At 32.7% G+C, this 26,256-nt stretch overlaps 1 long non-coding RNA gene across 1 annotated transcript; it reads right to left on the bottom strand.

Annotated features, from left to right (window-relative positions):
- Positions 1–20,160: 20,160 nt before the first annotated feature.
- LOC143083475 (uncharacterized) lies at positions 20,161–26,015 on the bottom strand. The gene is made up of 3 exons (XR_012980726.1): positions 25,901–26,015; positions 24,942–25,020; positions 20,161–20,594 (listed from the first exon to the last, which is right to left on the bottom strand). It is a non-coding gene; the product is annotated as an uncharacterized LOC143083475 (long non-coding RNA).
- Between the last annotated feature and the right edge of the window lie 241 nt (positions 26,016–26,256).

The raw sequence follows: 26,256 nt of genomic DNA, 5'->3' as shown, positions 1-26,256 counted from the left end.
ATAGTCATAACCGCACTCCTGGTTTATCAGTAGAATTATCAATAACGTGATTGATTTTTTAACTGATAAATGTTTGGATTTTATCTACACACTAACAAGTACAATGGGAGAGTATAAACAATAAACGTTATTATGTTGAACATTTCTAAATCCTTTTATATTATTTTTTTTATGAATATACCTCAAACCAGAAATATTCCCCGGTGATAACCAAAACCCAAGCTTTGCCTAATATCGTAAAAAGAATAATAGCACTTCGATGTTGACATGAATATCAGTTATATTGTCATTTTTATAAATTTCCTGTTTACAAAACTTAGATTTTTAGGAAAAAGTCAGGACTTTCTTATCCCAGGAGTAGATTACATTAGCCATTTTTGGCACAACTTTTAAGAATTTTGGGTCATCAATGCTCTTCAACTTTGTACTTGTTTGGCTTTTTAACTGTTTTAATATGAGCGTCACTGATGAGTCTTATGTTGACGAAACGCGCGTCTGACGTATTAAATTGTAATCCTGGTACCTTTGATAGAAATTAATGGCAGATAGAAAATGATCAGCAGATGAAGTCAAATTCACCGTGAAATTTAGATGAATTGGACAACTAAATTGAGGCATATTAACGTTGTTGTTTTTTCATTCGTTGCAAATGACTCCGTTCTTCTGATATCATCTTGAAAACAAGTAAACCGAAAGAAAATTTAAGAAGCAAAAATCAAATGAACAGCTCAACAAGATCTATCAGCATATCCAGTCTAACTAATGATCGAACAAGAACATAATTTTAGAGTCATTAAAGTTAGGGTAATATATGTTTCTTAAAACCAATAAATAAATTACAGAGTAGAGACACTGTCGAATATCGATAAAGATACTATAAGCAGGAACATGGACAGGGACAAATCCCAACTGAAGTAAAAAGAAAAATCACAAAAATACTGAACTTCGAGGAAAATTCTAATAACGCAAAATGACTGCAATCGATCGCTCAAACACAAACTATTGAACTCAGAAGATGTATAAACAACCGAATACACACCAGTTATATATGACCAAGTATAACATTAAAAGGATAGCCAAATTCGACTAAAGTCAACATTGCCTGTGGGGAGTAAATTTGTTTTGTAAAATTTTTCTAGATTTAACAATGAAACCTCAATTGAAACCAGAAAAAAAAAATCATGTTTATGTCATTTACTTATATACAGTAGTGCAAAGTATCTTTCATTTCTACAAACCAAATGGAAAACCTTAACCTGACCACTGGCAAAAAAAAAAAGGCCAAAGTCATATAAAAATGTCAAAGGAACATGTCTTTCTTGTAACATATAATATATACACATGAAACATTTTGCTGACCTCTCAATATAACATGTATAAGTAATCGTGGGAAAGACTTTATCTCTTTAAAATCATTAAATGACCTGTGGATCATAAATTTGAGGTCATGGTCATATGAAATCTGTCAAACAGACATAACCTCATTGAAAACAGTCCACATGCATATTGTTGAGCTATCATGCATAGTCAATGAGACCGTAGTATGACACTGTATTTTCAGTCAAATCTCAGGTCAAGGTAATATGATATATATCAGATGAACATCTGCTTCTCGCATGTAATCTACAAAAGACTTAAAACTGACTGCTGAAGTTCTTATATTTATGTCACCGACTTGTTCTCCTCCTAACCAATCAAGAAATCAAGGTATTTTGACCTATCATGTAATATTCTGTAGACGTATAAGAATAAGATCAGAATACTTTAATAATCCAATTATGGACCCTTGCGGGTTTTATACAATGATTACAATGATTTGCGTTATAACAATGAAATAATAAAATAAAATACATCACAATAGAACACTGAACAGTTATTGCATGCACGTGGAAGAGAAAATAATACGAGAGACAATCAAATGACTTCATTTGTATTACCAATGTTATTTCAACTAATCGGGGGGAGTTTACGTTTTAATTTGCATAAGGATAGTATATCTGAAGATGTGTGTGATAATGATAATTGCCGTTATAATCATTATTGATTTCTAATCACCAATAAGTGTCATCAAAGAATATACAAAAGAATGACACTTCAATGATAAGTTTATTCTAAAACACCTATCTATAGATGGACTGGTTTATTATAAGCGAACCGGTTGAACCCCGCCCAGTCAAGTGAAATAAATCGAGTAAACGGTACTGGTCTGGTATTCTGTTATTTGAAACATATTCCATTTATTTCAGAGATATATCCTACTTCCAAACCAATCAACTAAAGAAATATGGAGACACTATGCATAATGGGCTTTAAACCAAAGAATAAAGTATACAGGCATTCGTGTATATATGTACAAAATATCCTAGCAACCAATAAATAACTTAATGCTTGAAAACAGTATTATTTTCGAACTCTTAATTACAAATTGATGCGTCATATAAACCCCAAAAAACATTATTTGTGTTTTATAACCTGTGATCATATATCTTGTATAGCTCACTGCTACATTGTGTAAATTAACTAATATATAAAAAAGTATTTCTTAGAAAATTATATAACATAACACATTCTCATACAGAAAATGCATTACATCGGTATCCATTACCATAATTAGTCTGGACTTAAAAGAAACCTATAATTGCGTGTTTTCATTTTCAGAGAGTGATAATTATCAAAGCCTTTACCCTAAACAAGCAACATTGAAAACTGTGTTAACGTTCCCTTTTTTAAGTGTTAAAGGATACCTAAAAAAGTGAAAGTTTATTTCAATTACAAGATGTAATAAAGCTATTTTTTCAACGTTCATATTTATGTTTTGGAGTCTAGAGTGACGTCTATTTTCATTGTACTGGTATACATTATCATTTACGGGCTATCTGAACCCACAGCCGGTTGCGGGAATTTCCCGCTGCGTTGAACAATGTTGAAGACAGATTTGTAGCCAGCGGTTGTTTTCTGCTATTTGGTCCGGTTGTTGTCTCTTTAACATATTCCTAGTTTCCATTCTCAATTTTATAGTTTTTTTGTTTACTAGTATTTGTGCTGGTGCGTTTGCTGTACTAGAGGCAACAGTAGTTTACCGATGGTCGGGTCTCATTAATTTGTTAAGGAGATACACAAGGTAAACCATTAAAGCTGGGGAAATTGCATATCTATACTATTAAACGAGAAAACCTCAGTTTGTGGGTCGCTTCACTCCCTTCCACAATAAATTAATGATTATGCCCTTGTGTTCTATAGGTACCATACATAGTCGCATTTGTCATCTATTCTTACGATTTTTCAGTGAGGGATATTTTGGGAGAAAAACGAAAATAAAGGCGTCCGGATATTGTTTCCGTCATCCTACCAACTTTTAAGTAATACAAGACTTCCGGTTTTCAACTTGCACACAATTTTCATAAGAGTACTCGGGGACAGGGCTATAATTTTCGCGTTGATAGAGATTCTCTATAAAATAATGCAGTGATCATCTTAGAAAAGAAAACTGAAATGGATAGTTAATAGCAAATACACTGTATTTATAGTAAACGTATGTTCATAGTAGATAGAAACGTAAAAATAATGGTTTTTAACATAAAAAAAAATAACGGTTTTTTGGCAAAGAGGGAGAGGGCTTAGAAAAATTGCGCTATCTCAAAGTACCTTTTGATACTTTTTCTGAAATTCTCCAGACATTAAATCTTTAATTCTTCCTACAACAGTTTGCATACTTTCATCCAAGCTTTAAGCGCAATTTAGCAGGTGTGTTCTATTGTTCCAAAAAGAGAGATAGCTGACTATGCGGTATGAGCTTTGCTCATTATTGAAGGCCGTACGGTGACCTATGGTTGTTAATGTCTGTGTCATTTTGGTCTTTTGTGGACAGTTGTCTCATTGGCAATCATACCACATCTTCTTTTTTTATAACAATCGTTATCATCAGCTGTAGTACTTTCCCCATTTAATGATTAAGTTGTGTTATTAACCAATTCATGAAGTGTCAATATCCACTGATTTGTTTTTCAAATGAGGGTCATTTTTAAAAGTTTTCCTATCTTTCCTTTTTTCAAAACCCCAAGTGTGTACTTCTAACAATAGTATGGTTGATTTCTAAACAACTCAACATATTATATTACGTCTTTTTTGAGCCAATTTTGAAAATGTATAAAACAAAATGTAAAAAAAGAACAACTATTTCAATTGTTTTGTTTTCATTTAAAACACATTCAACAGCAACACTTAGCGCTGGATTATATTTCAATTGATGGAAATAGGTTAAACTAGTACAACACACTTATAGTATATCATATATTTTCAGGAGCTATATTTGATAATTGTTTAATATTTTTAACCTATGAATCGAACAAATACAGCAGAAAATTGAAACAACCTCTTTAAAGTTTTTTTTATGTGAATTCTATTTTGATATTAAATATGTCAGGCCCAAATCATAAATCTCGTCAGTGGTTGTCTTTTGAATATTGAATGCTTTTGACTTGAAGAACTTGGAGTAAATTGGAGGTCATAGGCAACTTTTGTCTAAATTATTTTCAATTTTCGTTTGTCGATTCAGGATGATAAAGGATAATGTAAAGTAAAGACACCTGTATTCTATTAAATACATGAGTTTGATACTACACTTCAGTATTTCAGAGCAAACATTTATCTTAACTGTGAAATTAATTATAATAAAAATCAACGTATCAATATGTACTCCGTGGTCATTTTGCACATCCATCATATTTCCAAGAAGATTTTATTAAAAAGACAATGCCATATATACTCTTGTCAACATTATTGTAATTTTCAATACAAACAAATCAGAATAATCATATCCATTAATATTTAGAACATTCTTTACATATAAGGGGATATGTTGTACATTATTGCATTGCTGCTTAATTGCATCTTTAAACTATCATGAACAAATACGCTTTTTATAACACTTGGCGAGCAACACCTCGTTTAAATTTCTTGTAGATGTGACTAAAAAGTACAAATTTACTAGTCAACACATACAATCTAAATATTTATGAATGCATGATTTTTCTTTAAACAAACACTACAGATTATACAACTTAAACATACGGAATATGCTTTTGGAAATCCTGATATTCTCCAGACTAAACATTATGGCATAAAGAGAGAGTTTTAACCGTAAACACTCTCGAATTACATAAAACAAATAAGCCTTGCTATAGAAGTTCGCCACTAGCAATTTATTGTTCTTTTCACTATAATGAAGAGCCATAGACTGACTTAGACCATCACTTGCTGTCAATACTTCTCTTTGCCGTTGTCCACCAGGGGGGATAACTACAATATTGTTTGATGAGAACCCCAAAACGTATACATAACCTTCACTTTCTACAATTTACCTCGAGGATTATTTAGAACGCTTTCATTTTGAAATATCCATTGTGTATCACCTTGATGATTATAACATGTCACAGTGCTTGATGAATTGTTTGTATGATATATATTGTCATTAAATGTTGGTATGTAACAATGAGAGGGCATTTTGTCTCGGACTATTTCACTTATAGATTCGTCGTCTATATTGATCATATGTATTCCTTTATCGTTACCGGAATACATCAATCCATTAGCTTTCAATGCAATGCCATAACTGTTGGAATCGAGTAAAATTGTTTTTGTGATGTTTTTCTTTTCCAAGTCGATAATGGCGATACACTTCTTCTCTGAACCACCAGATGTTACGGCCAATGCATTGTCTACATTGATGTACACTATATCAAACACTAAACAAGGTATCTTCACCTCAAAGTCGTTGAATCCTTTCATGTTAAATATCATTACCTTACTATGAATATAGGAAGTAAATGCCAATCTACAATCCGACAGCATGCAACATCCATAGGTTTGGATTCCTTGGGTGTTGATGGTCTTTTGTTTTGTTAGCTTTATATTGTCAATAGATCTTGATCTAACAGTTGGAACCATCATTTGGGCTTGTTTAGCTTTTTCCTATTCAAAACAAAATCGGAAAATTTTGCTTCAATGCTTACTTCTCCAAAACTTCTAATATCGGACATGATACTCTGGATAGAGGTGTTGATCTTATAAGAAAGAGAAATTTGCTTGAAATTTTTGCCTTCTTCAAGAGATTGCAGGAATTCATTTTTGCTATAGACGTCCTCTTTTATTTGCTTCATTGAAAGAAAGACTTGAAGGTCCGTTGCATGCCTCTTAATGTTCATAATATTTCTCTTGCATTCTTCTATTTCATTTTCTTTCTTTTCCAGTGATGACAATATTTGACTAATTTTTTTAGTTTTCTTTTTCTTCTATCGCATATAGTTGTTTCGCCAAGATGGTTGATGAGCTTTATTCTGGTCGTTTCTATTTCTGATTCTATTTCCTTCTTACTTTTTGTTAATGTCATCAGGTAAATTTTCTGCTTCTTCAACTAATGTTTCCTCTATTTTGCACATGGCATTGGAAGTTTTGACATTGTTAATGACGTCATCTAGTTCGACAAAATCTTGGCATTCTTGATGGCTATCTCTGATACATTTGCTGCAGCAGGGAACTTCATGCTTCTGGCAATACATTTGATATTTTGTTTGTGTTTTCTACAGTTTTGAATGATCATTAGTACAGTAGATGGCAATTTCGTGTATCAAGTAAAACAGGTTTCGTAATATAACAATGCTTACTGTGACGTTTTACATCACTAATCAATCAATCAATAATTATATCCGGAATTATTCTCATTAACTCATTCCACAGTTATTTCACCGCCCGGAATTAACATGATAAAATAATTAAAATGATTGCAGCTTTTTTTAGCGTTCATTGTCACATATTTTAAATTGATAAAATCGGGGATTTAACCTTTTTATAAAAGATAACGGAAATGTTTATCAAAAATACCAATAATAAATAGTTTTGTTTATTGACATATACAAGCCAGCTGTTCTAATCTATCATCTGATTAAAGTTTGATATAGTGATATTAAATCAATTACAACTAAATATACTGATAACCTTTTAAACTTCCACACGTAATAACATGTTACATATAGCGATGGTTTTACAATAGGTTAATAGGTTCACATTTAACAAGACAAAAATACAATAAAAAATCCCACTGAAGTAAACAAATACATACATTATTGAATCAAATAAAGCATTAAAACACCTTTATATTTTCTTACCCCAGGAGTAGATTACCTTAGCCGTATTTGGCACAACTTTTTAGAATTTTGGGTCCTCAATGCTCTTCAACTTTGTATTTATTTGGCTTTTTGAACTATTTTGATCTGAGCGTCACTGATGAGTCTTATGTAAACGAAACGCGCGTCTGGCGTATAAAATCATAATCCTGGTACTTTTGATAACTATTTACACCACTGGGTCGATGCCACTGCTGGTGGACGTTTCGTCCCCGAGGGTATCACCAGCCCAGTAGTCAGCACTTTGGTGTTAACATGAATATCAATTATATGGTCATTTTTATAAACTTTCTGTTTACAAAACTTTGAATTTTTCGAAAAACTAAGGATTTTTTTTACCCCAGGAGTAGATTACCTTAGCCGTATTTGGTACAACTTTTTGGAATTTTGGGTCCTCAATGCTCTTCAACTTTGTATTTATTTGGCTTTTTGAACTATTTTGATCTGAACGTCACTGATGAGTCTTATGTAGACGAAACGCGCGTCTGGCGTATAAAATTATAATCCTGGTACTTTTGATAACTATTAGTACCCTTTTCCATTGCGAAAAGGACAACAAGAATTCGTGTTGTATACATTAAACATGGGTTTACGATTATTTGCAATATTTTGTAGCTATATAATGTAAAACTTAAAATAAAATTTGTTCAGAAAGGATGTGTTAAATGATTCTACATCTGTGATTTAGACTTTCTTATTTGAATCTATACTTTTTGTGTTTAGGGATAAAAATATGAGAACCTGTACCTGTATACTGATAGCAGGGATACATATATCAAATACAGTTCGTTTTGTATTATTTCAAGGATCGGTATAGTAGTATAAAACTCCTTTTATATAATAAAGGCATTATAAAGAAAAATAAAGTTTGCCCTAGAACTGAGACATAATATAACTGATGATAAATATATCGTATGTCCAAGCCCAGAACGAAAGTTAAAATAATAAAACTTTTACAAACGGTTCGAATTTAGGTTATATTAGCTTTGGAAATTTAAAAACGTTAATAAGAAAGAATTCAACTCAGAAATATCGAATAAATCCTAAAAGGGTACATCTAAATGTGAAATATTCATTACCGCCCTCCTGGTTTATCGGAAAATTATCAATTATGTGACTGATGAATTAACTGATATATGTCGGGATTTTATCTACACACCAACAAGTTCAACGTTATTATGTTGAACATTTCAAAATCCTTTTTAACTTTATTTTGTTTAAAAAACTTCATCATTACAGTTTACAACAAATCAGATTTTTTTCCGATGAAAACCAAACGCAAGTGTTCTTAACAATGCTTAATATGTTAAAAGAAGTTTAATAACAGGGTGAAACTGGTCAGCAGATTAAGATACATTCAACGTGAAATTTTAGATAAATTAAACAACCAATTTGGGATTTATGACACGAATTTTTCCTTTCTTTGCAAAGTTGTCCTGCTACCATCTTAAAACAAGTAAATCGAAAGAAAATTTAAAAAGCATAACCGAACAGCTTAACAAAATTTATCAACATGTCTGGTCTCACTTATTCGGTAACAGAAGAACAAAATTCTAGTGTCACTAAATTTATGTAATAAAAGTTCCCCAGAAATATCTTTAAAAAAAATTAAAAAATAACACATAAAAGCTATAAGCAGGAACGTGATTAGGGAATAAAAACCAAGATATACAAGTTAGTCAACATGACCAAAATCATTTGTCGACTCTTTATAGTTTTTCTTGCCATTTAATTACAATGTTCACCTGTCTTTATGTATTGTTAGCTGATAAATAGTCGATAGAAAGATATTGTGTACAATTTAAAGTAACAATGAGAAAAAGAATGGCGTGGCTAAAATCTTAAAGATATTGAAAAGCGTAGCATATCGATGAGGAACAATCAAACACAAAATATCGAATGCAGAAGATGTATAAACAACCAAATACACACCAGTTATATGACCAAGTTTAATCTTAAAAGGATAGCCAAATTCGTTTAAAGTCAGCCTTGCCTGTCGAAGTAAAGCAGTTTTTTTTTCTAAATAATTATTAAATTTAACAATGAAATCTCAAACTAAAAACAGTATTGAAAGAAACAGTTAGATGTTCTCTTTCATGTCCATGAAATACACTTTTATACAAAATGTCTTTAATTCCGATGTATAATTGCTATTGCTGAGGTATTTGTAAACCTCGTATATGACTAACGCGTAAAGTGAAAGTTAACCGAAGTACTAGCAAAGTGCACATTTGACCTGCAGGGTCAAAGTTGAAATTGACAATAACATATCATTAATTAAAATTATGAAACTATAAAGGTAATTTAGCATACAAATAATGTCGCATGGGAAACGAGAAATAGCTAAGTCTCACCAAGACGATTAAAAGGGGGGGGGTAAATAGCAAGGTATCGTCAAAACGATAAAAAGGGGGAACGGGAAATAGCAAGGTCTTATCAACACGATTAACAAGGGGATATACTGCAACTTTCGAAAAGTGATGTTCCCGAGATCTATGGATACATAGACTCCAGTCAGTTGTCATTCGATTGTTTTACATAGGGAGGAAGGGGCTTATATGTTATGACTACAGACGGCAACACATTACTGAGCATCGTGTCCTGTATAATATGCATGAACTGTGTGACACTGAACATTAAGCAAACAACAACCAATCAATATAGAACATTCTATAGAGGCACCGGTGTATGGATTATCATGAATATCATTCAAATAAATGTACTTTACATTTTGATATATATAATATGATGAAGGCGCTACCTTAAATGCCAGCTTTATACCAAGACTATGTCCTATATATTGATTTGATCATGTTGATTGTTGGTTGCTTAACGTCCAGTGGCAAATATTTCATGCATGTGTAGGACGAATACATAGTTTTTGTCTAAAATAAAATAAAAAGTTCAGATGAAAAAGGTTTAAGGAACACTCATTGAACTTCAAAAGGCAGAGGAGGTATGGTAAATTTCTAGTCCAAATAATTATGACGTCTTGAAAGGCTACTATATTTTTTTTCTTTGACACGTCACAGGAAGGTGTCAAAGCAAAAATTTGAAAAAGATTTCCTAGACAACATAAGTTTTTGGACTAGTATTTTTCTTAAAAATATATTCTGATTCCCAAATTCATGAAAAAAAATTGTTTTGTTCAATAAAAGGACAAACAAACAAAATTTTCCCATACCTTCTAGTGTCATATTTTGAATAAATAAATTTGATTGATTACATTGAAGCGCTTCGCGTGTAAAAAAATCTGACTCAAACAAAAAAACATATATCCCCCCTTTTACGCTAAATAAGGTTATCCCCTTATTGTTTGCTGCTGAACAATAACTTTATTAGAGATTTATATAAAGGAAAATGCTTACATTTATTATGTTGTGCCATTTTCATATCCATTTTTCTTTCTTTGCAATTTTTACAAAATTTAAAACAAAGAGGCATTTGTTTAATTTCAAAAACTATGAATACTGTTATACTATCCATAAATTTATTAAATTATTTGTTGATGATTTTCATGGATGCTGTTTAAAATTTTAGGGGAGAACACTGTTCATCAGTATACATATATTCCTGATCATCTTTTGTTTGTTGATTTTTACAACAATTTAATGTACATGTTTAAATCAGTGTCAGTTTTAAATCATATATTGCATTTTTGTTGAGCCTGCAACTTTTGTCCAAGAAAGCTCGACATAGTGATAGTGATCCGGCGGCGACGGCAGCGTTAGCTTACTTCTTAAAAGCGTCATATTTGAAAAGGTGGAAGACCTGGGTGCTTCATACTTTGTAGATAGTTTTTGTCAGTCACATGTCCAATGTCCTTGACCTCATTTTCGTGGTTCAATGACTGCTTAAAAAAAAGTAAAGATTTTTTAAAATGTTAAATTCTCTCTTTTTATAAATTATAAGATAACTATATTTGTATAGTGCGTTCCTTGCAAGGTCTTCATACCAGTCAGCCAGTTTTCACTTGACCTCAACCTCGTTTCATGGATCCATGTAGTGAACAAAGTTATGTTTTGGTGGTGAAGTCTATATCTCAGATACTATAAGCAATAGGTATAGTATATTCGGTGTATAGAAGGACTGTAAGACGTACATGTCCAACTGGCAGGTGTCATCTGACCTTGACCTCTTTTTCATGATTCAGTGGTTACAGTTCATTTTTTGTGTTTTGGTCGGTTTTTCGTATACTGTTTGCAATAGGTCTACTATATTTGGTGTATATAATGATTGTAAGGTTTTCTTGCCTAGCTGGCAGGTGTCTTTGACCTAGACCTCATTTTCATGGTTCAGTGGTCAAAGTTAAGTTTTTGAGGGTTTTTTTCTAATACTATATGCAATAGGTCAACTATATTTGGTGTATGGATATTTTTTATGATCTATCTGTCAGTGGTGCAGATTTTATTTGACCGTGACCTCATTTTCACGGTTCATTGCTCAGTGTTAATTTTTGTTTTTTGTTAAACTATAAGCAACAGGTCAACTATATTTGTTGTATTGAAGAATTCTTATCTGTACATGCCTGCCTGGCATGGTTCATTTGAGTTTTATCGTATTTTTATGGTCATTGGTCAATGTTTAGATTTCTTGGTTAATGTTACATTTATGTGACAGTTGCATTAAAGCTTTATAGTTAGGACTATCAACATGATAACAATGTTAAGAAAAGAAGGCAAGACAAGGCATTCTTGTGTTTTATTAGCTTACTTTTTAAGCTTTTATACCACGGCAAAATAAAATTGAGAATGGAAATGGGGAATAATGTCAAAATTTTGCTTTTTGAGTAATGCTATCATTTACTAAAACACATTTGGTTTCCTGACAATAATTTTAGTTTAAGTGTTTGGATCTCTATGACAATAAATACAGAATTGGCAAAAGATACACAAGAAACAGGGGATGTAAATTATTCACGATAATTTGTGCATTTTTCATTTGATGTGTACTTCTTGATAATGTTACGTCAGTATCAGTGGACTGGACATGATAAAAAAAATCTATTGGGTAGGTGTACAATTGACATGCACGAGTGCACCGCAAAAAGGATGTTTACCCCCTTAACTTTAATTCACAAAATTGCCATTATTGGATATGATTTTTTCACAGAACCTCACAAGTTAATTTGTGAATGAAACAGTTTCACTTCTATTAACTAAAATTTAGTTTAGCCTTTTTGAATAATTCACTGATTGTGTGAAAATTTGAACAAAAAATGTACCAAAAACGTGATAAAATTGCATTATCTGCAGAAATATTGAATTTATTGATAGCATTCCTTACTATTCATAAAGACATATAAGTAACATATCGTCCATGCTATTCCGATCTGAGTTTTTATTCAGACATACCTGTAGTCTGGCATTGGTGGTGTTGTTCCAACATTTTCCAAGTTGTCTTCTTTTTTTCTGTTTCTTGAGAAGTATTTGTCTAACCTGTTCAGTCACTATGAAGTATTACAAATCATATTTTGACGCAACACATAAATAGTGACCAAAAAGGTACCACTTTCACATGAGAGAATCTAGAAAAAAAAATGTACACATTTTCAACATTTTTGTAGGACTATCATATAAAATTAAGGAGATCAATATGTAGTTAGAGAATGCTGCTGAATAGAAATGTTTGGGTTCACCTGATACATGTTTTCAAATAAGCGTACATGTATATTGAAGTTTGAAGGGTCCAAAATTAAAATATGTTTGATTTCAACTGACATGAAATTTTTGGTGTAACTCAGTCTTCACGCTTAACCACAAGTCCTACGGCCATGGCTTGTAAAATTGGTGTCGGGCTTGTAAAAATAATCTCTATAAGCCAACAGAATCCAACTAAAAAATGTAATTGGGTTTCTGGCTTGTGGACTCAATATTTAAGCGTGAAGACTGGGTTTTATTATATATGCTAAATATACATCTGCGATCGTATCAGGCTGCACTCAGAGAATCATTTTTATTTTATTGCTTTTTGGTAAGTACTTTTTTTGTGGGGTTGTGAAAATTAATTTGTAGACCTGTGAAGTTGCTATGAAGAGTTTATCCAAATTGCTCCTATTTTGACAGTTTTTTCACCAGAGTTTTTTTATGAACCAGACAATAGTTTCCATTCTGTGCTTATTTTGTAGACGTATACTTGTTTACTATAAAGTTACACCAATTTAATTTTGAGTCCATGTAGAGTCATACAAAACGGGTTTGAACTGACCTCCAACAATCCATGAAGGCATAAATCTGTAATGTGAATCATCTCAGGTGCTCTGAAAGGGTAAGATTCCCGCAGATTTTTTTGTTGAATACATGTAGGTGTAATTTGGGTTCTGATTGCACATTTTGGTACTGTGATGTAATGACCATAAGTGTTTATTGCTTTAATAGGTTGAAATGTGCACATGATATAGTGATAAAAGGACTTGTTAGAGTAAAAATGTTTTAATCAGGTTAAAACTGACGCATTAAATACGCAGGCGACTGCTGCAGCTTGAATTTCAAAGGATGTAGCCAAAATACTTCCAAGTTACATGCTCTGTATAGAACAAGGGTCTGTTCGCCCTAGCATCGGTTTAACCTGATACCTATTCGCTCAGGTTCCATTCGCTGTGATTTTTCTTTTTTATCTTTTATTGTTGTCTAGTTGCATAATGTTCACTATTTGAACAGAAAATTTGTCGAATATGTGTATTGCCAAAACCGTTTTATAAGTCTTCCTTCGATTTACACAGTAGAATATTGGAATACAATGTATAATCTGGGACTATTATAATAGTTACCAAATCATTCTATTAAGTCGATTTAAGCATGTAAAACTGAGACTACTATCTATCGCATGTGTAAAAGTAGTTTCGGAATAAAATAAAAAAAAGTACATATACCATATGTACAGATTCTGAGAAGGTTTATTAAATTTGTATGCCCTTGATATATTGATATTTCTTTTTTAAAAGTAGGGTGAACAAACCCATGGCGAACAGGCCCAGTACGAACATGTACATTTTGTTGTAATAAGGGCGAACGGAGATGAATAACCGTGTTCACATTTGAAAACAAAACTTTACAACAAAAGAGATGTTTTCAGCTTTCCGATTGTGAACTTTCCATTTCTAAGTAGCACCATTCCAGCAGCACCTGCATACGGGGTATATATATCTCCCAATTGATACGATATTCCCGTGCTTGCATTTCCTATCATGATTTTCTTGATAGACGGTTGCTGCTCACAAGGAAGCTATAAAACCAAGAGTTCCAAATGGTGAAGTTGAAATCATCACTGGTTGGTTGACCGTTATGGAATAACCGTTTCACAAATGATATCGGTTATGTTCCTTACGTCCTAACTACTACCCCCTTCTGTTTCGTGAATGTGACCTACCAAATAAGACTATTTACCGGATTTGTTATAGCACAAGCAACATGAACATGATGACGGGTGACACATAAGGAGCAGGATCTGCTTACCCTTCCGGAGCACCTGAGATCACCCCTAGTTTTTGGTGGGGTTCATGTTGCTTATTATTTTAGTTTTCTATCTTGTGTCATGTGTTCTTTTGTTTGTTTTTTTGCCTTTTTCATTTTCAGCCAGGCCAAGGATTTGTATACTATACAAATCCTTGGCCAGGCGTTGTCAGTTTATTTTCGATTCATGAGTTTGACTCTCACTCTGGTATCTTTCGTCACTCTTTTAACAGTATGAGGGCTACACGAATAACTTACTGTGAACCTATTTTACAGTATAACCAACGTCATAATCACTTTAACGTGATATGGGGAATTATGTGGCAGATGAATATTAGTTGTAATGGTCAATAAGTTCAACGGATTTTACCCTCACTTTCACTGGCCTGAGATTGCCGTTTCGTTTCTCCCGCTTGCAAAGTTTTTTTTCTGTGTTCCCATGACTGGGCGTATATAATATCATTTATTATGATATTGTGTCTTTCAAATGAAGTACCTGTGATTATTTAAGAAATGTGCTTTCGCTGTCACTGATAATGAAAAGACAAAGCAGACGAGACATGGCGTCAGATTTTGTTGTCCCATCATCGGGCATTTCCGTTGAACAATAAAAATTTTAAAAAATACACAAGTAACCAAAATTTCTAAATTCTTGTTTTTTTGTGAATAAATACAAATACTAGTCGTATTTAACATCGAAATTGGTCGTTCTATCCCGTTTTTTAAAGATCGCGTTGAAACGATAACCTCGGCAGCTATTAAAAAAAAATCGTACGAGATTTCGCGAGAGTGACAAAACTTGTCAGATGGGTCTTGTAGAGTGTTATCGTTCTAAATCCCAAAACGATGCTTCAACCATAAGTGCCAGCTAAACCTGGCATACTAAAACAATGTATGCGCATTCTGCTTTAATAAAAAATTCATATCAAACAATTATAAAAAATGAATTTGTATTGAGTTCCAATCCATATTTTACTAGACTGATAAATATATATTTTATTCAAAGTCTCATGCAAACAAGACTGGAATAGGAAGTAGATTTCTGCGCGGATTCGGGAAAAACCGGAACAGGAAGATAAGTAGATCTGGAAAAAAAAGTTAACGATTTTGAGTTCATTAGTAAAATGAAAAATTCGGGAAATTTTCCCGATTTTAAATTTTTTTTTAAAATTTTTATTGATTTTTCTACCATAATTGGGGACTTCGTTCCCATACAAAGCAATTTTAAAGAACGATCAATAAAACGATATATGCCTATTCTCCTTTAACAATACAAAACTACAGTTAACATCGTGAACTTTGGATAAGCCCCAGAAAAAGTTTACACTCAGACAGTTCGAAATACATTTATATATATATGTGTACAATATACTATCAATACTAAATACAATATTTCCCTTTCGTGTAACATTTTCAGTAAACCTTGTGTATTGTAGACAAAAAGCGCCATGCACAAACAAGATTTATAGCTCGATACAACCATGTAATAGGGTTACTGCATTAGCTAGGGCTTCAATAGGAGATTGATTACATAATAGAGAATGTTGGGCTACAAGTAAAGAATAGATAACGGCGTAAAAGGAAATTACAAAAAGGCTGCATATATCATTTTATTTGAACAATGTCTCACCAAATGTAATATTTCAATCGTTATCTCAAATTTAATACCACAGAATGAAGTGCAGTCTTGTTATATTTTAATCAAATCAATACGACTGCTTTAGTATAAGTTTAAATAAACCGTCAAATACACCACGATAGACTGCACCAATAACACCGAAGAGATCACAATCTTCTACAAATTCCCTATAGTGTAATAAAATAAGAAGATCTTTCTGTGGTTAATGAACTCGTGCATTATAGGCGCGGATCCAGCATTTTGATGTTTTAGGGATGGGCATCCCTGCGTATTAGGAGTTAGAATAATGAGATTAAATTTTGACAAATGCATGTGTACTTTCTGTAAAATCAGCAGAACGTTTTAATGACGTGGTGTTGTTAAAGGAATGTTAAGCTTCTCAATGATCAAAATAAGTTTTTTTTCAAACTGCTATATAACCAGTGTAATTTTTCTGATTAAACGGTTGGTTCAAATTGTTTGAATTTTTTATATTTTTGTCAGAGGGTCAAAGTAAACATGGTAAATACTTTGTCAAAATTTTAAGAAAATTAAACGAGCCAAACTAATTTTAGCTCAGGTGTTGGGTACAATGTACCACCTTAACTTGGAGTCAGATGTAAGACTTTGAACCACATTGATGGCATCACTGTGGTATTGAGATCAAGAACAGCTATGGAGATATAATCCTTGTTTTTGACTTTTGATTTGTTCACTTTTGGATTTTGTTTTAAAGGTTAATACATACAATGTAACCACGTCTTCCAATACCGTAACGTAGCATAATGTTCCGAATTAACTAAACAGTATCATTTTACACTACGCGATCGCTTGAACTTTGTTTTCTTCTGGTTTATGTCTCTGTGTGTAAAAACTTTGAATATTTTAACTTATTGTCGACCATTTAACATGTTGTTATACTATATAAAGTTTGAACCACTATTATTGGTATTCTTTTCCATATAAGACGGTCAAAATCTATAAAGACTGTAATCGCATGGATAACATGAAGAACACATTAAATAAGTGAAAAGAAGTTATTATTTTAAAGAATGTTTTCTAAAAATAGTACAAGACACAAAAATAAAATATCAGAAATAGGGGGGTCAATTCGCAGGCACCTCTGGATAAACAGACGATAGAATCAAACGGTGTCTTCCTCGAATGTCAACATTCAAACCAAGTGTATTATTTTGTCACACATTTTATTTAAAAAAAATTGAATACAGTTTAACCTTTCTTTTGAATAAACTCCTTGTACGACCACCCACTCACATTTAATATGAACATTTTTGTTTGGCAGACAATTTGTAAAAATAAAACATTAAACATGAATTTTACCTTGACCATTATTTCTGTCCGTTAGTCATTTATTTCTAAACTGTAATTATGTGGTCATTGTTTACCTTAAGGAAAATATTAATGAATTAAGATTTTCAAGATTCTGTCTCAAAGTTTGCTATAGTTATCGGAAAAAGCTCTTACGGATGATTAATTTATTATTCTGTTTTATATATTCTAGCTGAAAGTGTTGTATATCTATATTGAAGAAATGACATAAATTAAATGTGGTGAACATTATCCGATAGACAAATCAGCAAATCAGAAGAAGTGTTACATAAACCAACAAAAACAAAAATGAAATAAAAAAAGAAGATAAACCAGGGAAATGATAGAGAACTTTACTAACGTTGAATAAGAAATAATTATGGATAGATTCAGTTATCCTGGGTTGTAACTCCCCTTTCAAAAATTGCGGGATCCGATCCTGAGGTTAAATTTATAACTCAAGTCTAGGACTGATATCTATAGGGTATTACCAATGAAAGGTATGACGACTGAGTCGACAGATGGAGTAATTTAAGTTTGCTTTCAATAAATTCTTTAATTGTTGAAGTATCATCTACTGCTAGTGTGTTTTTTTAAGTAGCCTTTGCAATACGTGTGATCTTATCCCGAAAAATGCTTCAAGAAAGCACATCATCATCGTAGTCATCGTCATTGTCATCACATTTATCGTCATTTTCTAGTTGTCATCGTCATTATCGTCGTCGCGATGTCGACTTCATCATCGTCACTACGTCGACTTCGACATCATCATCTCAAACCTTTGTTCTATAGAGAAAATAGTTGGTTTTCATTCAAACCGATAGTAGATTTATTTTCTACAATGATAAGTATTTACCTTTATTTTAATTATTTATTTCCTGAATGAGTCTCATAGATTTTAGTAATTATAAAAAAATCCATATGAAATATGGAAATATTTTTCAGTCATTCCACTTTTGTGTAGTTTGTTTTTGGTCTTTTATCGGAGGTAACGGACGATTAGGCGTTTCTCGAATGGTGCCGTCATCTTTACCCTCAGCATTGTACATGATGTCGACATGATGGGGAGTGCGGGAGATTCTTCTAACCATTTTGACAGGACTATTTGGTTTTGTCTTCGTACGATTCTTATGCACAATTTGGTCTTTTGAAGTTTTATTTTCAAAATATGAAGTTTCGAGATCGATTCCGCGTTGTTTACAATAAGTTTTGACTGGTTTTATTACTTTTTGGGTATTAACCATGGGTGGCAGCTCCCGTGTTATTTTCAACAGCGATGAAACATAAGTTTTATTACATTTGGCTTCCAGACCTGATTGTGGCTTTTTCTTAATTGCATGACCTTCAATCTTACAATGAATTTCTTCTGTGCTTTTCTGACTGGGAGTCGACGATATTCTAGGTAGCGGAGCACCACGTGAAAACAGCAGACGACCATTACCTTCCGGTTTGATTTGTTCAGTAGGACTTTCAGAAACTGCAACAGCTTCAGAATTCCGATCTTTAAGTTTTCCCCAATCGGTAATAAGACGAATGCCCAGAGTAGCAGAGATCTTGTTACAAGAAATCTCTTGATTGGCTGAATTTTGAACAAGGCATTGAGCATCGGACATCTTGTGGTCAGCATTTTCTAACTGTGTTGAATTGTCAATTTCATGCGTCGAGACACTCAGAAATTCCGGCTCGGTTCGTTTCTGACTTGCAAAAGTAGTGTCAATTTCAATAGACGTCGATCGACAAGGAGTTTCTATGAGGTTCGGGGTTGATCGTTTAATAAGGCTGATAGTGTTGTCTGAGTATGAGGTCAGCGAACAGGGATTTTCCAATATGTTTGATTCAGCTTGAGGTATTTTGATTATTGGTTTGTTGTGTTGTTTTGGTAGACAATCACGATCAACTGCAACAAATGTTGTATTGCAAGAGTTTTCTAATCCGAATGATTCCTTCTGCGCGAAACTATTGTCCCTGGAAATAGGGTCTGATTGACCAGGACATATCGGCTCAGTTTGTCCAACGGATATTTTACAATGAGTGTCATCTACAATAGAAACCTGATCAAATGGACACTCTGTCTCCGTTTGCCTCTTGAGGGTCTCTGCTGGTACCTTCTGTTTACAATAAGCGTCGTCTTGAGACGACGAAAAGCGACAAATGTTTTTCGTTAGTGATATTTCTTTCTGCAAACAAGGGTCGGAGTCCTCTACGGATTGAGCGTAACTTTCGTACGGGGTTAATTTTCTGTTTACAAAATAATCAGTTATTATATTAGATGGATGCCTGTTAACTTCAAAACCATTGGAAGCTGGCGACTTTTCTGAATGTCCAGTATTAGTTATATCACCATCAGGTTTACATATCAATCCGGATTTTGAAACGTTATAAGTCTTGAGAATATTTGTTGAAAGTCTGCGACTTCGCGTAAGCAATGACAGTGATGAACGAGGTCTTAAAATTTCGGGAACTTCGTTTATTCGGCTCAATACTGAAACTCCTAACATATGCTTAAATGCAAAAATGCGGTCATTAACAACAATTTTGATTGTTTTCGCGCGGTCCGTCGCCATTAATGCTGGGGTCAAATTTTCCGTTTCAATTCCCAACTTTCGGAAATATTTCCGAAAGTATTTCCGCTTCATTTCGGAAAAGGCATGTTTTTCGAAAAAGCTTCCAAAGCGTCGTCGAATGTCGGCATTTAGGTCTAACTTTGCATGTTTCTTTGTTTTTCTAAAGCGTTTTTGAAGACAGCAGTATAATTTGTGAAGACATTCTTGTCTGCTGAGTGGAACGAACACGTTACAGTCCCTCTGTATACAATTTTGGAATTTCTTTGCAAGGGATTCAACGTCACTTTTACAATTTTGAAGCTGCTTTATTTTAGCTCGATAGCGAGGATAAACATCACGGTCTTTCTTTGTCAACTCGACGAGCCTGTTTTCTCCCTGGCAAATAAGTTCTATTTCCTTGTTAATGTCTTGAACATTTTCCTCACATAGTTTTTTCCAATGCAAAAGAAGTCTGAAATTAAAAAATGAAAAAAAAAAATGCAAGTACAATCAACGTATAAGTTTATCGCTCATTATGGAATGCCGCACGTTGAGCTGTAGTCGTAGACGTCTATGTCATTTGGTCTCTGGGGGAGACTTGTCTTCTTGGCAATGGTACCACATCGTCTTATTTTTATATTTCATATTTAGGCTTATATATGGGAAATGTACTGCCATGTTATATCATTAGAAACAAAATTGCTGATATGATTTTCAATCATTCGTAGATTTCGATCTCGGAATTCGATTTCTGACAACCAAAAGATAAAATGGGGACCTCCGTTCTCGGTTTCTTGTGAGACTGATATATATATATTTTATTTTTTAGTATTTCGAGTATATATCTTCAAAAGACTTAGACGTTGCGCACGATATTGGTGTCACTTTGGAAATATGGGTTAGAAGGCGGGTTATTCAAATCCAAGCTCTTATCCTATCCAATAAATATCCATGTTATGCATATCATTCGAAAGGAAATAAACCACAGAAATCAATATCATCGATGATTTTGTGCTTTGTCTATTTTTTAATGAAAAACTTTGCTCATTTCGATGCCTATAACGTCATTTCAAGGGTGTCCCGCTGTTACAATTTTGTTTTATGCGAGTCTTTAAAATCCCAGTGCGGATTCATTAGTAAGTAGAATGGTTAAAATTTTTGCAATTGTTTTGTATACATTTAACCTAAAATGAAGTAACAGACGTTTTTGATTTAAAAAGAATTTAAATAAAAAAGAGAAAAAATGTCCCAATTAGCTGTTCAACCCGTAATTTTTTTTTCTGTCTTCACTTTCATAAGATATTATGGAAGAAAATGGATTTTAATAATATCAGAAAAATTATACATGTCCTGAAGAAGCTATCTGAAGTCATCATTAAGTTACTGCGGTTTTATTTTAAAAACATCGTCATTTCCCCCGTGTCCAATAAAATGTCCCGATGGACAAAATAACACAAAGAATAATTCAGAGGCTTTTTATCAAACGAAATTCTACTATATCTCAATTTTTTAACACCTGTTTACTGATATGAATGGAAAATACATTTAATTTCCTTTAAAATGATATGATATGTACTTTTGTTTGAGTTGCTGTTAGAAAATCCGAAACGATCTAAGATGTCAAATGAAATGTCCCCTTAACCGTAATTTGACGTTCGCGTTATAATAACGTTAAACTGTATACGAATTTTCTTGCATATTTGGCATAACATAATTTCATGATATTGTATGATCTATATGAAATAAATTTCTCGTTTAATATGCATTAAAATATAGATCTGCATTGTTTCAAGGATATAAGATGTCGAAATATTTAACTCGGATACGTCATAAAGACAAGGCCTCGGAGCTATAACAAAGAGATAACTTACTAATGACCACACTCCCACTTTATAAAAGCAAGATACATTGAAAAAGAAAATGCGATCAAAAGTGAAATCTTCTTAATTATCATCCTAAGCCAGATAGTATCTGTAATTCGAAGCTATACACATGAATGAAAATTCTCACAAAAATTGTATGAGAAAAAGTACACCTTAGTCGTGAACATTTCAGTAAAACGTGCAATCGTCGCATTTAACAAAACGTTTTATCAGAGAAATACTTGTATGTCATAAACATTTCAGTATAGCTAACGATAATTTTTTATCTACTCTTAGTAGAACAATTCCTAGTCATCAAACTAGCAATATGTGTTTGAAAAATAAGGTTATTACGCTTAGGAGTAGTGCGGCAGAATGAAGATTATTTTCTCCAATCTCCAACAGAATTGCCTGGTACATAGGCATGTGATGAAACTAGTATATTGAAATTTGAAACTTTTCTTTTACCATAATTTGAGAAAGAAAGAAAGAGAGAGAGTGAGAGAGTAGTTGTCCGACATATATGATGGATGGCACACAAACATGTAGCAGCTAGCTCCAAGATATTAATTTACAGACACTCCCAACTCATTCTAGAAAAAAATCAACCAATCAATCTGTGGTGTAAAGTAGATCATTTTTTTTTATCTTCGCATTCCGATGTATTGTTGCCATATAGATTTGACTTTCGTTTTTGACTGGTACATGTGGTAACCGATCGTATAAATACGCGGATGTCATCGAGTGCAAAATAACATTTCTTATCGCTTGTTATAAATTCACTTCTTCAATGAATACTCATAAGAACAGAAATTTATAATACGAAAATATTTATATGCATTAAAAAATGCACACGTACAGAAATATTTTTTTGGGAAAATATGAATATCTACTCAAATCCAATCTATTGGAAAAATCGAATTGTTATAGAAGAATGTACACCATGCACTTGTACTGCACTTTTATTAGAATCGTAGAATAGAACATTTGATATACAATTGGATGAAAATTATACATACATGTAACTGCTATATACAATTATAAATATAATATATAACAACAAACCAGAGTATACGTATTTGTATCGCCACAATATAATAGATATTAAAGCAGTGAAGTTGAATTCCTTGTCATTTATTCATCATCCACGCACGAACTTGTCTCAGAAAAAATATATCTCTGTACATAAGCCTCCGTTTTCCGGTATAGAAATGTGACTTTTTTTCTGAGACAAGTGCTTGTGACCATCCACAAGAACTTGCGGTCATCCGAGGTTCAGTAATTCAGTACTTTGATTATACTTTTAAAACAACGTAAAAACGAAACCAAAAAGATTGAAACCGAAAACATAAAAATAATCAGATGAATGTCAAAGAAGATTTTGTGTAAACCGATACTCAGTTATATGTTGAAAATGGAAGCGCGGAACCAAAAATATTGTTGATTATAAAAAATGCATGAAATGCATTCCTGACGGTCCATAGTTGTTCGCTTGAGAAAACACCGAACTATGTAAACATGCACATATAGCAGTTACTTAAAAAAATCACATCTAGTAAAAAAAATAATTCAATTTGTATTATTCAAAATCGGATTTCGACCTGCTGGTAATCTGTGATGTAGGTATTGGTCTGTGTAAAAGTTTTCCATACTTTGCCAAATTCTATAATTTCAAATATTAAAAAAAAAGTATTGATTGCCGACCCTTTTTTGAAGCTTGAGTTTGTGAAAAAAATATCAGATGAAAGGATAGCTTGCTAGATATGTTTCCGAAAGCAAAAACAAAACAATACAGAATCACGGTTCTCATTTTCACAATTAGGTAGAAGATGCGGCCGTGTAAAACCAATTAATAATTTCTATATGCAAACAACATTGAGCAAAACCCTTACCTGATAGTCAGCTATGAAAAGCCCCGAAATGACAAATGTAAAACAATTCAAACGAGAAAACTAACGGCCTGATTTATGTGCAAAATGTGTAAATTCTAGACATAACATGAATTTTCTTAATTATTTGCCTGGTAAAACAATCCTGATTTAAAAAAAATTAATCAATGAAAACAGTTTCTTTTTAAAACAAAAAAATCTAGACCCCAACCAACTTTAAATCATTGAAAGTTGGCAACGGCAACATAAGAGCACGTATTTCTTTTTCAAACATAATGCACATTTTGTAAAGTTTTTTTTTGTTAGAGATTTTTGAAATAATGATATAGTAAACATTTTCCATAAAATCGGGATTGATGTTAAGATTGTGGGCTTACTTATACGTAAAAATTAATAATAATATGAATTGTAATGTAATTATAAGTCACTGTTTAAGAAAAATTAAATAAAAACAAATTCTTGGAATTTTATATTAACGTTAGTATAATAGTCTCAGGATTAAAGTGTTGATAAAATAAGATTATGAAAAGAAATAGCTTGCGATATACTACCTACATCTTTCACATAATCAAAGACAAATCAAGAAGCATTTGAATATTTATTGAGGGAGAGAAATTACCAAATTACAACAAACATATGCAAACGTGTAATTGGGGAAAAGAGACAGAAACAAGAAACGAAATATTTACAATTTCACTAGCAAATATAGGAGACGTCTTCTGGCGGAGAGAGCAAATATACTTTTCCTTCCGGAGCAACACATATCGCCTCCGTGTGAATTCGTGGATTTAGTTTTCTATGTTGTGTTTTGAATATTGTTGTTTGTATTTTGGTCATTTCCTTTTTTCGCCATGGGGTTTTCAGTTTAAGGGCATCCGATACAGTTTCTCGATAAAATGTCATTTTTATAATTTTGTAATATGTTGTAGGCCTTGTCGAGTTATAAAATAAAACACAAAATAAAACATAGGTGATCATAGGTCACCGTGCTTGTAAATAATAAAGTGCTTCGCTTCGATATTCAAGATGGTGGATTAATCCCTACTTTCTTTACATAAAGTAACTTACTCATACTCAATTTCATCTTGCACTCTAACGTATGGTATGTTTGTCTCGCATGTCTCGTCAGGACTGGTTGGTTCTTCCACTGAAATGCGATACGTATGTTTAATTATGTTCTACATGTATATCGAAGAAGACCACTTTGATATAAACTGTTTTCCGTCAATGGATACTATAAATTATTGTAATAAAGTCGTTTTTTAAGATGGGGAGCAGAAAGACAACTGTTAGGTCAAATTGAAACACACAAAAAAAGTAAGAGGACTCACACAACTAAATGAGCTCTAAATCTCGGACATTGATAGATGCTTGCGGGAAAATATTATGCACTGATTTTAGTTGTCACAGAATATATAAAAAAATAATAATCACCGAGACCAGTGCTGATCTTTTACTAATTGCAACACACTGAGATACATGTATTTGATTAATTCTTGATTTCTGTATTTTAAGTAATTTTCTCATCTTTTTGAAATCCATTCTTGACCATTATTCTCTATTTTACATATTGTAACATGCCATTATTATATTTATTTTGCTTAATTTTCTGAAGTATTGGTCCATTTGTCTCTATTTTGTTAACCCCATCCAGACCCTCACACATGTGACAGATCACGCCATTGTTTGGTCGGTTTTTTATTTACTTTAGGGGGACATGGGTTTGGTCCCCTAAACTCTTCAATCTTCAATCTGTGTCGTGATGACAGGGTAATCTCTCATGTAAATCATCTTCTCTTGTAAAATTATAATCACTAAATTTTAATGTAGTTTTCATTTGTACTTAAATATTGTAAGTGGCGCTTTAAAAAAAATAGTAAAGAAAAAAAAAAAAAAAAAAAAAACAGAATCTAAAAGTAAGGGCTAAAATGTGAACCCATAGTTCCGGGACCAGGTAAAGAATGCCAAATTTCGTACTTAAATCCTTCAAATAAGTATAAGTTCTCAAATTGGCCAAATGCACTTACCGCAGTATTCACAGTCTTGTTGCACACGGTTGTGTGAATAATCTTGAGACATATTCATTTAGGCTGGCACCGTTGTTTATTATGTTGAAAATACGCGAAATAACGTGATGTACGGCATGCGGATATTTGCGCGCTTTTCGCCTGCCTGTTACATAAGACTGGTACCCGGTTGTTTTTGACAAGTTTGACAGTACTATTGTAAATATTTGTATATTCCGACGGCATACTGAATATTTTACGGATGGAGCCAACTTTCAGTCTGATACACTTGTTACCTACATAACAAAAAAGAAACAATAGATAAAATACCGGTAAAAAAACCAAACAAAAACAATTTAACGGACTGTTTTCCCTGA

The sequence above is a fragment of the Mytilus galloprovincialis genome, chromosome 7 (assembly GCF_965363235.1).
Source record: "Mytilus galloprovincialis chromosome 7, xbMytGall1.hap1.1, whole genome shotgun sequence".
NCBI lineage: Eukaryota > Metazoa > Mollusca > Bivalvia > Mytilida > Mytilidae > Mytilus > Mytilus galloprovincialis.
This window is presented reverse-complemented; position numbering and strand designations above follow the sequence as displayed.